Here is a 15,063-nt window from a genome sequence, read left to right on the forward strand (position 1 = left end):
TATCACTGCTCCTGGTTTTTACCTGGAGACAGCAATCACCTCATTCTTCTGACACACAACACAAAACTATCCACAACACTACACAAGACAACACATTAACTACACACTCCAAACATGCTAAATGTCACAAATCTCTCACATCTCCAAACTCGCTCTCTCTCTTTTTCTTCTGTCTTTCTCTCTTGCTGTCACTCCTAAAACTTCCCCCTCTTCCTAAACAACCAAATGTCATGTTGCCAAATCATTTTTGATTGGTCGACATGGTGCATTTTTCCACCAACACGAAAGGGCAGTTTTTTGTATTGTTGTTTTAATTTTTTGGTCATAAGCGGAGAGTGCTTGCTAGCGCTGTCCTTAGACAGTAAACGTGACGAAACTATTCAGGAAAAAACACGCGTATATATTGTTTATCATGACTCTGGTTTTACGTAGCCTATCAACACAATTTAAAAACTGGTATATATCGCCAAAAAGTGATCGTCGGGCAGAAAGTGATTGCCATCCGCGCAGCTGCTTAAAGCCATAGCGCCCAGATTACAGCTACTTCCGTGCAGCTGATATAAGATGCGTTAGCTGCGACAGCTTCAACCGGCTGTTTGTTGAAAAATAGTAACGCGACCGCATTTTCTTGTTAGTAACAGTAACGACGTTGTAACGATAGCAAATAGTAATTAGTTAGATTACTCATTACTGAAAAAAGTAACGCCGTTAGTAACACCGTTACTTGTAACGGCGTTATTTCCATCACTGATTAAGATGGCGACTCTATATATTTCAAATTAAACCCTTTGTAACTGCTTTGTGGTGATGATATAGAGATGATAAGGGGGAATCACTAAATTCACTGAACTATATCCTGAGAGCTACGTGAATATTTGAAGAAGATTTTACAGGTCTGTGTTTATGATGTCTTTAGGATTTCGCATTTTGCTGGTACATTTTTGTGTATAAAGAGATATTGGGTAGACTTCCAGCTGAGCTCTTTTGCTTTCTCTGTCTGAGCTGTGATAGTTACCAGCTACAATTTGTTTGTTTTTTCTTGAATTCCCAGGTTTTGACTGATCTGGCAAACACAGTATTTTCTAATTACTCAAGCTGGACATGCAAAACTTTATGGAAAGATCCAAACTTAAACATGCACGAGTGGCAAAGAAAGCATGTGGCTGTTTCTTGAAATGCCACTGTAGTTTCTGTTGAGGTTTGTGTTTATGCTGCAATTTGCATCGGATTTGTTGCAGATCGATGTATTGTGAATTTTCCTGGTCGCTACCTTGGTTAAGTGTCTGCTGTAAAAGAAATGTTAAACTCAGTGGATAAAACAAAGCTTAAAAAACAGCAGTCAAACCATTTCACTCAAAACTACAAATGTTAAACTTGTAGCACTAGAGGAAAAGTCAAATATGAGGGCACTGCAGCACCTGTCACTCAAAGAGAAGGTTGTAAGATGCCACCTTTGCACAATCAGTGACACCCCTGGTCATGTTTTCTGCTGTCTCTTGTTTCAGCTGTTGGCAAATGTACTTTCCTGATCAAGAGTAAACTCATGCTCTTGTGGTATTTCACCCTTAGTTTCAGCCTTCAACACTTTTTAACACTTTTGAATGATGGCTGACTAAGTCTCATGGGAGAAAGACAGAAAAAAAAGAGAGAGGCATATACCTCCTATCCATCACCATCACTGATCAAATCCATGCCTGAGCCTCAGCCAAGAACAAATCAAAACATGCCTCCCTTAAGAATCTGCGCATGGTTTGGATGAAAACTAGAAATCGTACATCTAGTGCCAGAGTCATGGCTAGAGGAACTTGTGAAACCATAAGATACAAGTAAAGTTTCTCCATCTGCCTTATTGTAAACACTGATCAGAAAACAGACAAAGTGTGAGGTTTAAAATATCCAAGAAAAAACAAGAAGACATTTCTCATTTCAGCTACACACGTACAGCTTGTTCAACACAGAGTTTAGACTTTTGTGATGTATTTAGGGGCTTTTTTTCTGTATCTGATCAGCAGCAGTAATGTGACGTCTTTGTCACGGCCGGCGGAGTGAGCCGTGTGGAGTGGAGGAAAAGGAGGACCCAAAATGCAGCAAACTGATGATACGAGTGAAGTTTATTTACACGGTGGCAGTGCCAAAAACAGGCAATGAAGCATGAGTAATGACAAACCTAAACTGGGAGAAACTAAAGAGCAAACCTGAAATCTTACAAAACGGCGAGTGAGCAGAGAGACGCAGACCAAGGACCAGGATACCAAGAAACACAGACGAGCCGACAACGAACACAGACCGACACCCACTATATATACACACACAAGGTAATCGGGTAATCGCACACAGGAGGGAAGAACAGCTGATCTGAATACACATGATGACTGGAGGACACAAGCTGAACACAATGACAACAGACACAGACTTTCAGAACAAAACAGGAAATCTAGAACCCGAACCGGACACAAGGGGGGAGGACACAGAATAACTAGAACAGAGGGAAATAATCACAAAACACAAAACGACCCAGGACCCAGGACCATGACAGTCTTGTGTTCAGGGCTGCTACAGTTACTGTCTCGAAAACATCTATTCACATATAATTTAATTGCTAAGTATAATAAGTAGTCAAAGATATCCCTAATTTTGATGGTAATGAAGTTTAAACACAAGAGTGATATGTATCTTACAGCATAAGCTTGATAGCAAGAATAAATTAAAGCCTGTCTGAGAACAAATTAGTGCAGTGCTGCATGAATTCTGTTCATGAACAGCAGTCTGCAGTGTTTTGAGACATAGCTTTCACCAAATGTACAAATACTGCATATACCTGATCCAATCCAATTTTATTTATAAAGCACTTTAAAATACCCAGCACAGGACCAAAGTGCTGTACAAAAAATAAGTTAAAAACAATAGAATAACAGAAAACAGCAAAAATAAATAGATAAAACACATAATACATAAAACAGCGCTATATTAAAAAAGAAAACAAGATAAAACAGCAAAGAATCAACTAAAAACAGATGTCTCACATGGGTAAAGAGGCGGGTTTTCAAGAGTGATTTAAAAACAGGTAGGTAACTGGCCTGTCTAATCTCTAAAGGAAGCTGATGATAGCTTGGGTCTTACTGTAGACCTCAAAGCTTTGCTTCACTCACTAAAATGTGCTGCAGAGTCTTGATCAAGCACAGTGAATTCAAGGTACACATTTCCATGACTAACCTCTCTGCAGCAGCTCCTCTATCAAAAAATAATAATAATAAAATAATAAAAAAATTGCTCAATATGTATGCCAGAATAATTACACACTGCATCTGCTTCATTGGAACAGTGCATACATCATACCATGCCTCTTTCAAGAAGCTCCAAAGAAGTGGAAATGACCAGAAAAAGCTGCACTGTTAGCCAAAAAATACTGAAAACAAACCCCAAACCCACGCGGTTTACACTGAATTGTGTAAATAGTAAATTTTAAGAGAGGCATTCACACATGTTGATGCTGCTTTGTTAATGCACAAAACCATGCTTCAGTGAAATTCAGCAGAATGCCTCTTATGTCTAAAAAACCGCCGAATACTAATCTAATCATTGTGTCAAGGTCCAAGTACACATGGGACTCAAACAGGGCTGAGAGTCAGAGAAAAGTGCATTTATTTACAATGATGCCATTTCTCATCCAGACGTTCACTTCAGAGTAAAAGACAGCTCAGTCCTCAGTGACAGCGAGTCCTCCAAGCGAAACCTGAGCACAGGGAAAAACAGCTTAATACCCCCTTCACAAGTTAGTGGCAGCATAAAGGCAACGAGCTCGGCAGCAGTGACCATGCAACAATCTAGCAAAGGAAGCGGAACCGCTTCCTTATGAAGCGGCTCTAATGAGGTCATCAGCGGTAGGTGTGGGATCATCAACAGGTGTGTGGAAACAAGAAGGGGGAGACCAGGGCCACGTCCCGTCAATGCAACAAAACCGGCACACCTGTAAACACAAACTGAGACACACAAACATACTTGTGAATGTGGGAGGAGAGCCCAACAGAATGTGGCAGGTACACAGCAAAGACTGAGCGACCATGACACACTGTGACTTTTAAGAAACAGTGCATTTACTTTCTGTAGCTTTCCTTATTTTTTAACCTCTTCTCTTCCATATGTTGCATATGTTTCTGGAGCAAGTGCCAACTTTGAGCGAGGGAATTACATTGAGATTTCTTGATGCCAAGACAAACAGCGGCGTGTACAGACACATGTCAAGTCCTGTAGAGGGAAAATGTAAGTATTCGGTTATGATGTAATGGTATTCCCTCTCTACAGACCAAGTTTAAATAAATTCATTTCTTTGAAGCTACACAATGGAAACAGGCTGTATACCATTCTGTTTATATTAAATGCACATGAAGTGTGTTTCCAGTGAAATTAATTAACACCAGCATTAATAAGACTTTAATAGCTGAAGCTGTTACACTGAACAGAACTCGAGTGAATTTATTCTGAATCACTCCCGCTAATTCCTTGTCAGTAAGTCTGTAAGAAATGAGTCACTGACGAATGATCATTGTTCGGAATAAAAAAAGAAAATCAGTCATCATTAAATATTTCATCCATTTCTCAGCACTCATCCCAATAACAATGCCTTTATGTTCAAACATCCAGTTGTCATTACCCCTGGGAAAGTGCAGAAAGCAAATTTAAAGAAACACTTGCAGCTGTGGGGATGAAACAGCTGTATAACATACAGCTTTCTCTTCTTCTACTTCTTCTTCTTGAAGTGGCAACAAAAATAGGCTACAGCATAAAGCATATTAAAAGTCAAAACGAAACCGACATTAAAGGAATATCTCAAGATTTATTTTGAGGTTAAACCCAGACGTATGGTTGAATAGAACTAGCTTGCAAGCTGTAATGTCTTTCCTCACCAGGAGGCAAAACTCATTTGGAAAACTGGTGATAAATGCAATTCCTGTCAATGCAGATCATGTAAACATGTTAGGGAGGAGGATTTCAGACCATCCAACAAGTGCTTTGCTTTGAGCATAAATGTGTCTTTGTTACCACACTAATTACTGAGCAGGTCAGTAGTTTCTCAGTCTTTGATAAATGTGCGGCAAAGACATGAAAAGATTAGCACAATTAGAGATATGAATATTATTATCTGTCTGCCTAGGATTTATCTTAACAAGGATTTTCCACAATTTCAGTAGATAATTGTCAGCACTTAGCCACCCACTTGGCTTTCCCACAATCCTGGAGAATCAGGATTGCCTCTCCTGATTCGGTTTCTTGGCAAAATCAGAGTATAATTCACCACAATCTGTAGCTCATTGGAGTTTTATGACTAGTTGAGTGCAACCGCAATCATAGATCTATGTTTTCAGACCAATCTTGCCTTTATATTCCTTGGACGTGCTGACAGTCTCTCTCCTGACCAAGTTATAAAAGGACTCAAGAACAGCTAGAACTCCGCTGATGATAATAATGCACAAAGCATTTGCTGGTAGTCTGCATCCAAACCAAAGCTACATAAAATGGTTAAGCTAATGGATCATTATGCCTCAAAGCAAATATACCAGCGCTTCAGTTTGGTGAGAGCTGACATGTGCTGTGACACTCAAATCTTATAATGCGCTTCAGCAGTATTTTATATCCAGCAGGAAAGAAACGCTTATTTTTCATCTGCTCATATGTGTCCTTGGGTTTTGCATATATGTCACACTTTTACACACTTTTTGTACACTGTCAAACAAATTCTAATGATAGACAAAGATAACCCGTGTAAACACATAATGCGGTTTTTTAATGGCAGTCTGATTAATTAAGAGAAAAAAGCTATCCCTGTGTGAAAGAGTAATTGCCCCCTAAATATAATAATTTGTTGTTCCACCACTGGCAGCAAGAACTTCAATCAAGCGCTTGTGATAACTGGGAATGAGTCATTTATATTGTTGTGGTCGCACATTAATTATAGCAAGTTCTTCAGTTCCTGAAGTAGCAATGCAGGGACCACGCCTCCAAACACGCTCCTTCTGGTTCTCATCTATATAGGTTCCCCCAGTTCTGCAAGCTGTTCATTCTCGTTTAGTTCACCACCCTCCCTCTCTCCCCTATTAAATTCTTTAACTTCTTCACTTCTATTTAGTGCACGGGGATCTGCCAAGCCCGGGAGCCGTCGCCAGTCCCCTTCGAGGCCTTCCCCAAACTCAATTCATGTCCTAGCATTCACCTTTACCTACTAAAACCCTGTCAAACCTAAAACGAGGACGTGGGCCCGGCTATGTTAATAATTCTGTTTCTGAGCTGTTTCTTTGGATCTTGGTATGATGTGTTGCTTTTTGAGATCTTGTAGCATACTTCAATTTGTTTAAGTGATTTCTTAATCCCAGGCCTGGGTGCAACTAATAACACTAAACTATGATTTTCTAAAAGTGTGGTTGATTAATTCATGATTTAACAAGAGGGGTGGGCTGGGCTATTACTTTTTCCACACAGGGCCAGATAGGTTTGGATAGTTTTTTCCCCTTAATTAATGAAATCATCATGAAAAATATGCAAAAATTTATATTTTATTTGTTCATTAGAATGCACAGGAAAAGTAAACATTTGTAGCTGCTGTTTATGTTCAGATATTTAAAGAAACATTGCCCTGTCTGATGAGGCAGTAACATTTCAGTCATTAATCAGTTGTTGGGTTTGGACATCCATAGTGTGAATAGTGTGATGCACTGTGCGTTCCATCAAGGTGGAGACTTGTTGCTGAATACTTCAGCATGTTGGACTGCTCTCCACATAGGACAGAATGATAGATTAATGTGTTAAACAGGACCTGTATAGGTCCAGATGTGATGTGAGGCACCTGAAATTGTAGCTTCACTTAGATGCATACCTGCATCAGGACGTAATGCATATACTGTGTATCTCACGGCAAAGTGCTGACCTTTCTTTTTGTATAGTGTACGGGTTTGGTAGTGCACTATAACAACAACTGACAGATACATCACAGAAGAATCCAGTGTCGATGACCCATTCCTTCTGCTGAGAAAAAACTTTTGAGAAAAGGTTCAATGTCACAGGAAAATTCAATTTACATAAGCAGTTACACAGCGTGGGGCTTTTGCAGGTGTGGAAGTAGATGGCTGTGAGGCAAGCATCCATGCTAGCTACTGTAGCAGACTGGAAGAAATCCAAGTGACCCAAACTGAACACCCCTTACAGCCACAACATTTGTGAGATACTGTGTGTTTGTGATCAACTGCATTTGGAAAATTCCCAAACTAAGCGAAACGTCTAGCTTACCATAACTTGGAGCTTGTATTGATGACTTCACCAAACATCTGTTGCTTTCAGTAACCTCCTTTCTCTTGACATCTTGTGTTGACTTCAGTATAGACAGTGTGGGGTGTAACATCTTTTCTTTCTTTTTTTCTCTTGTGACAAAAATAGAAATAAAAGAAGAAAATCCCCAATACATCTGCAAAATCTCCACTCCTTGGCATGTAGGTGTGTGCTTGAGGACTGTATCTGTCACAGTCCTCCAGTCCTCGTCGACCAGCCATTTCTGTTTTGTTTTGGTCCTGTTGTTCGCAGCCTGTCTTCTGTCTCTCCTTTTCCTCTCTGTGCATTTGTTTGTGTGTATGTGTGTGTTGGTGTTCTTGTGTATATGCAACACTAGGCCTGGAGCATTTAACCCCTGTGAAGCCAGCCACACCTGCTGTCATACTCACCGGCTGCTGATGAGTCTCATCACAGGCACACTATTTAAGAAAGCGGCTTAGCTTCAGTCATTGCTGGATCGTTGAGTGACACAGTCAGTAAATTCCTTGCTTGCTGAGGTGAAAGAGTGCTTGTCCTTTGTTGTGGAGAACTGAACTAATTATCTTGTCTTGTTTTGCCAGGAAACCAACCGACATTTTTGCAAGTTGTTGCTTGTTTTTTTCTCTATAAAAAATCACTGTCACTTCTAAGGAAGTCCTGCTTTTGGGTCTTGTTTTTCCCACAAGCCTAACAGTATCCAACGCTTCAGCTGTGCAAAAGACCATGGTAAAGTCAGCCAGCATGATGGTAAAGATACCCTTCCTCTCACCTTATGATAGCTGGGATAGACTTCAGCCTCCCACGACCCTGACAAGGATAAGTGGAAGAGAATGGATGGATATAAATAAATCTGGACTTGGATTTGGAAGTATTCCTATCATTGTACAACAAGGTAATTATAAGTTTCCATCAGCTGCTCAGACGCTGCACTTTACATTTTGAACATGCACCTGCAAGCTAGGAGAAGCATTAGTGGTGAGAACTGTTAATGAGTAGTTGGGTACTAGTGCTACAGCTCTGACACAGCAATGGCTAACTTTTAACTAAATTGTCCTTCTGAAAAATTAACAAGCTTGTTGCTGGTATGTGGTGGAGGAGAGAGGTCGATACACACAGAAGTAACTGTCTGGAGACACAGAACAATATAACCAACATGCGTAACAGTATTCTTATGAGGTACTCTTTGCAGGTATTAATGCTGTAAAATTACTGTAAAGGTTTGCATTAGCCAACCCCTGAACACAATGTAAATGCACAACTGGGTAATTCAACCTACAGGGTGACTGATTCAATTAAATATACAAATTTTAACACTGAACCAAAATAGCTCCAGTCAAGGAAGCGATTTTAATCAAGTGGCTTTTGTTTGTGTCCCTTATGTTCTGTTACACGATATTTACTTTCATTCATTTCAATGACACATAAACACAAACCATTTATCCCACAAAATGCATCCAGTAGCCCAAAGAAACATCTGAGTCATTCTTAAACTGGCCTCCACCCAAAAGACCAGTGCTATTTTCAGTTATTTCTCATGATGTACGTGGACACACACACAGCTAGCATCAATACACAAAGTCCCAGACACACCACCGTGGATGTGTGGTGGTGCACAATCTTATCTGTAGACGTTGGACCAATTTGTCCAATTAAAATGCGTAGTCAGATAACTGTTCAAGATCCCATGGCACATCACAAAGGAGAACAAGCTGATGTTCTGTGGTCGAGGGACAATTATACCTTTGGCCATTAATGTATATCCATAACATGTGTAACATTCATGAAAGGGTGCTTGTGGAGATTACTCTATAAGTATTTGTCTGAATTATTTATTTTAGTTGTCAGCAAGTTTGATAAGAACATAAAGTAGACAAGAAACATCCCGCCACTCAATTTGAGTTTCTCAAGTTTCGCCACTGACTGATTAGAGAAACAAAGTTTGTCATCTGTATTTTAAGATTCAAAGTTAAGCAGGCTTGCTTAGCCACCCAACACAAAGTCTACTCTGCCAGTCGTATTTATTCAAAGGTTTGGTCGCTTTTTTTCTTCCACCATGCACTGTGTTATAACTGGCAGCTCCTCTGAAAAGCACAGATGCAGACAAATTGAAGCAATTTTCCTTTTGTCAGCTCACTATGACTTTGTCCAGAATGCGAAATAAGATCTGTTATGATTCGGACAACAGAGCGGTGGGAAACTTAAAAACTGTTCAATTTCTGTTTCTCACTGCAGACAAGACAGAAACCAATCCAGCAGGACAAACCCTTCCGCTCAGGAGGAAAGAGGTTTTGCCAAATGAACATAAAATGGAGCAACTTGTTGTGATTTGTCATGGTAGCACAAAAGGTTTACAGTATTTTTATTTAAAGATGTTTTAATTTGTGGTCAATATTTTGCTGAGCATTATTATTATGGTCACTTTTGGATTTACAATCCTACCCAGAGAGGTGAACAGGGAATAGATGCACATTAAATTAAAAGCAATGAAGGGATATCAAACATACAATATCACAGGATGCTTGTATTAGATCAAATGTTGGATTTGCTTTACACTTAAGAGTATGATAATTCTGTTTTTGATAGCTTGCTTAGGCCTGAAAATTTTAACCGTTTAGTGACTCGCAACCTTTAAAGATTAAAAACTCCCTCTAAAGGTCATGTTCTCATGCACTTCTTCCATTTTCAGCGTGTATGCCAGTAGATCACTCCTTGGAAGTGCTATTCTAAAGACTTGCATTTGTGAGCCTCACTGTGGACCTCTCCCCTGCACTGAGGGCATGTTAGAGGTACATGGTGACCCTTCTTTTCATCTAGAGCATTGCTTTCCCCCCCTCTCCCCATAAAGTTTGTAAATTCATCCCCCAGGTTAGACTGTCCACATCTTGATGCATGTACGGCAAAACATCAGCCCTGAACTGCGGTGACTCCTTGCAGCTTCATCCACATCCTCAAAATGAAATTCAAGTTGAAGCATCTCACTATTTGAGATGCAGCAATGCTGCACACATTGCAGTGGCTCAGGTGCAAGGGCAAACAACAGGACCTTTATAGACTGAACTAAGAATTGAGGCCATGCTGAAAGCAGTCTAGAGATGCATGATAATATGACCTTTATAGGGTAAATGTCTTGCAACATTGAGAGGTTAGCTGCCAACTGCCGAGTCTTAATTTTTCAGTAAGCAGGATTACTGATGTGACATGGTTCACCATAGGCTTTGTACCTTCTATAAGTAAATGAAAGTAAAATGACAATAAAAAATGAAATGAATCAGCAAATGAAAAACAAAAGAAAAGAAAAGCAAAACAGAAAGGTTCAAATAGGATGCAAACCAGGGTCTTTTCTCAGACAACCAGTCAATCACATCCAGTCCTCCAGCCTCTCTTTATAGGTATCAGAAACTGGACGGTTATCTCTCCGCAGCCAGTATTGCCATAACCAATTTGTTGAGGCACCAATGAAAATACTGGTGCTTTTAGAGCTGAGTGTTGCAGTAAATATGGTGGATCACGGTGTGCTAAACTGGAGAGCTGTGTGGGCATCAGAGGAAATGCTTTTGAATGGTTTAGATGTGGGATGTCAAACTCATTTTATATTGTGGGCCACATTTGGCCCAGTTTGATATTAAGTGGGATGGACCAGTCCAGCTCCTGTTTCTGTCAGTATTAAGTAATTTTACTTCACATGTAATGTCTGAAATAACTCAGTATAAGAAAACAGTGCAAAAATGCTGCTTTAGCTGTAGAAAGAAATCTGTCAGCACAACTCTTTGGGCTTGAATTGTAGGAAATTAATGTGTAAAATTATGGATAAACTTCTGGTAGCCTATTGCCCAAACTGTCCTGCCCAAAGTCCAAAATGTATGCGCTCCTTCACATTTTCCAAAGATGTCCTGCGGGCCGGATTACAGTCTTGGCAGGGCCTTATGTTTGACACCACAGGTTTAGATCCTATTTAAAATGCAGAAGTTTTTTTTCTATTAGATTGGGTGGCTTTTCATCACCGGTTGGTCCCCTTACATGCAGGAGTTTCTAAAGAATCTAGCCTTGGCCCAGTGCTCTTTTCTCTCTACATGCTCCCATTAGGTTCAGTTCTAAAAATATGGAATCTTATTTCACTGTAATGGTGATAATTAAGTAAAATACTAAAACCTCTTTAAAAATCTTGTTTTACTGTGTTACTGACACAAAGTCATAGTTGGTGCTCAACTTTTTTTAAATTAAATGAACATAAAAGCTTGTACTAGTTGGGCCCCCTGACCCTTACTCCTCTTTTGGGGGTGACCCTGGCCCTTTTACAGAACTTCTTTTGCAAACAATCTGGGGGTGAGCTTTGATGGCAACTTCACATCTGAGAAATCAATACATTCTGTTGTTAATGTCAGCTTCTTCCAGCTGAGGCTCTTTGCAATCATTAAAAACGTTCTCTCATCTGCTGATTTTGAGAGCATAATTGGTGCTTTCATTTCATCCATGCGTGATTATTGAAATAGCCTTTATTTTGGAATCAGCCAAGCTCTGCTTCTTTCATCTCCAACTTGTTCAAAATGCAGCTTCTTTATTTTGCCTTTGAGTATTTTAGAATTGATTTTAAGATTTTATTGGATATTTTTCAATCACTAAATCGATTAGCACCCTCTTACCTTACTGAACTATGCATAGCCCTAATGGACCATCAGGGTCAGCTGTTCAGATGCATGTGGTTGTTCCAATAAGCAGACTGAAGCATAGCACAGACCAGGCCTTTGCCTTTGGCTCTTAAAAATTAGGATCTCACCATCACTTGACATTTTTTAAAACCACTAGAAGACACATCTTTACTCCCCAGTGTTTACATGTAAATAAGTGAGTGTTAAATGAGTTTTGACACTTTCCTTTTCTTTTCGTTTCTTGTTTGTATTCTACTTTTATCTTTTATGTATTTTTCTGTTTTATTCAATTTAGTTTTACATTTTATCAAAGTTGGCCAACCCATGTTGTTTTTAATTGTGGTTACAAATAAATTGACTTGACCTTTTTTCTCTTTTTATTCAGTTTTTTTTTTTTTCTTAATCTTCACACACCCATACTCAGAAAAATGCACTGAGGGAAGCTCTGGGTTTAAAATCTTGCCAACGAATATTTAATCATGGAGGTTGGAGGAACCAGGGAAGAAATGTTTGAAAGGCAGATAGAGGGGTAAATGACCCACTCTACGTCCTAAGCCACAGCATTCCCAAATCAAACACAAGAACTAGTTTAAGTTCTTCTGTACTCTTTCTTACATTTTTGCAGTTGCATTCCTCATGCAGTTCATCACTTCATCATGATGGGAAAGCATGTCAGAAATGCCACAAAGAGGAACAGATATCAAAGTTTGCTTACTTTTCCTAAGAATCCATTTGTTTTCTCCCCCCTTCTTTCTTGCAGTAGAAAAACAAGCTCCACAGATGTGGAAATGACTCAAACGCAATAATCCATCACAACAATGACAAGGCCTTTATTTGGTTTTGTCAAAGTTAGTTTTATTGCTATTTCATTTTGTCCCAGTTGAGTGTTTTTGTATCACTTAGTTCGTTTTGTTAAGCTCTCTTTACAGTCAATCACCTAAAAGACTATATTTACATTATTATATAATGAAATCAAAGTAAATCCATTGAAAATAAGTACCTAAATAGGACATGCATTTTGAAATAGAACATTTAGAAAAGGTTAACTTAAAGAAAATCTATTTTATACCTGCTACTGTGTTTCAACACACTTATTTGTACCAAAGCGGATCCAGTTTTGTCCCGCTACAAGGCCACAGCATGACTCCATCTTATCCGGGATTGGCTCCTCGGGGTGCTGGACACAGCTGTAAATAGATGCAAAGAGGAAACTAAGTGGGTGATCGTGTTGTTTCAGGCTTGTTAACAACACACTAGCAGAGACACCCCCCCACCCCCACCAACACCTCACACCAACCTCCCCCTTAAGTGACTGACAGTCTGAAAACATCATCAGTCAACTAGCCAGTGACTGTCCAAGCTATCCAGTGAGCTGGTTGCAGTCACCTGTAATGCACTTTGTTAGGGAACCAGCAGGCATGTTGTTCTGTCAGTGAGCCACCCAAAGAGCAAATCCCAAATCGGTGTGTTTCAACTTGGCGGTCGGTCAGTCATTCAACACCTTTTGGTTCATGCTATCAGAAAGAATTTCCTGCCACAGTTTTCTCCTCCCTTAACACCTGGACACGCAGACACACACATGCATACAGACACTTGCAGGAGGCAGACAGACACAAGCCAGCCAAATGGCTTCTGCAGTCACACTTTGTTACTCTTTGTTCTCAAACAAGCAGCAGTGCTCCCACTGAATTCTCACATCTATTCAGCAGATGTTTCTCTTTCAAGTAATCAGAGAGTCTACCTGCAAAACTCTGCCGGTTCACTGTCTCTTGTGTATTCCATTATGAAAAACCACAGGACTTGGATGGGTTACTGCCCTGAAGGTTGTTTTAGCTCATGATCAAATCCAGCATGATTTACTGTGAGTGAGCTGGACAGATTTCAAAGGTGCCTCACATGGGCTATGATTTGATAAGCGTATTATGGATCAAACCATTGACCTCACTGTCTCGCCACAGTGGATTGGATATTACTCAGTATTTGACATAGGTTACATATTGAATGTTTCTCTTTATTTGCACTTCATAAACACTGCAAACATGCAAAAATAAAGAATATACAGAAATTTTATGTGATTTTTTTTAAACCGAATTTATAAGCATGTCCCCTTTTTAAATAACCTAATTAAACAGAAAAAAGAGCACAAAAACAGTTTGCTTTCTGCCATTTAAACAGAATTAGTTTTTATGCTGGACTGTTGTTTGTGTACCATTACTGTCCTTGTAAAGGAACAGCACACAAAGAGGAATGTCGTTGTGTTTTGGTGTCATTTAGGCTTTTCACACATCTACTAATCTCTAATCTTCTAACCTGGAGATGCGAGTGCTTCATTTCCTGTTTCAGTCGATCTGTAGTTCAGCTATAAAGTGGTGATTTTTTTGCAGATACCACACCTATAATATGGGAGAAGACTGCAGTAAGTCAAGGGCACCTCAAGCATGAGTACAAATACTTACATGGCTGTCTTGACACAACCACAGCTTAAGTTTGCAAAATGTCCTTTAGACAATGATACTTTACTAACGTCAGCTGCACACACACACACACACACACACACACACACACACACACACACACACAGGCTCATTTACATCATAACAGATGGCCTCTACAAAAGTGCACACACAAGGGTTTAAGCAGAACATCATTTGCACAAACATCTGCTGGATATGAGGTCCAGCATTGGTGTTTATTCACATACAGAGAGTGATTGTCGAAATTCAGCCAATGTGGAAGTAACATTGGCTGAATGTCAGGATCTAGTTGTGTACAGTCTTCCAAAAAGCTAGCACTATGTAGTCTGATGGCAGTGACGGTCTGCAAAGGGTTGCGGTCAACAAGCCACTCTGCTAACAAGCATCAATTATTCGCTGAAGGTCACAGGAGTCCAGAGTTTGGCACCATGCGTACTCTTTTGGAGAAGGACGTTTTGGACATCAGCTAAGTGAAAGGAGTGTGGACACACTTGGTCACCCCAGGTCTTGCATGAATAAACAACACTTTTCACACAGTGCTGACTCACAGATGGTGAGCTCCAACTCTCTAAGTCTCTCCTGGTGCTTGGTCAACTCCTGCTGGCTTTTGTCATGGCTGATAGTCTGCAGTGTGCATTTGATGAGAT

This window comes from Pundamilia nyererei, unplaced genomic scaffold, assembly GCF_000239375.1.
Source record: "Pundamilia nyererei isolate P.nyererei 1_Seehausen unplaced genomic scaffold, PunNye1.0 scaffold00129, whole genome shotgun sequence".
Lineage (NCBI taxonomy): Eukaryota > Metazoa > Chordata > Actinopteri > Cichliformes > Cichlidae > Pundamilia > Pundamilia nyererei.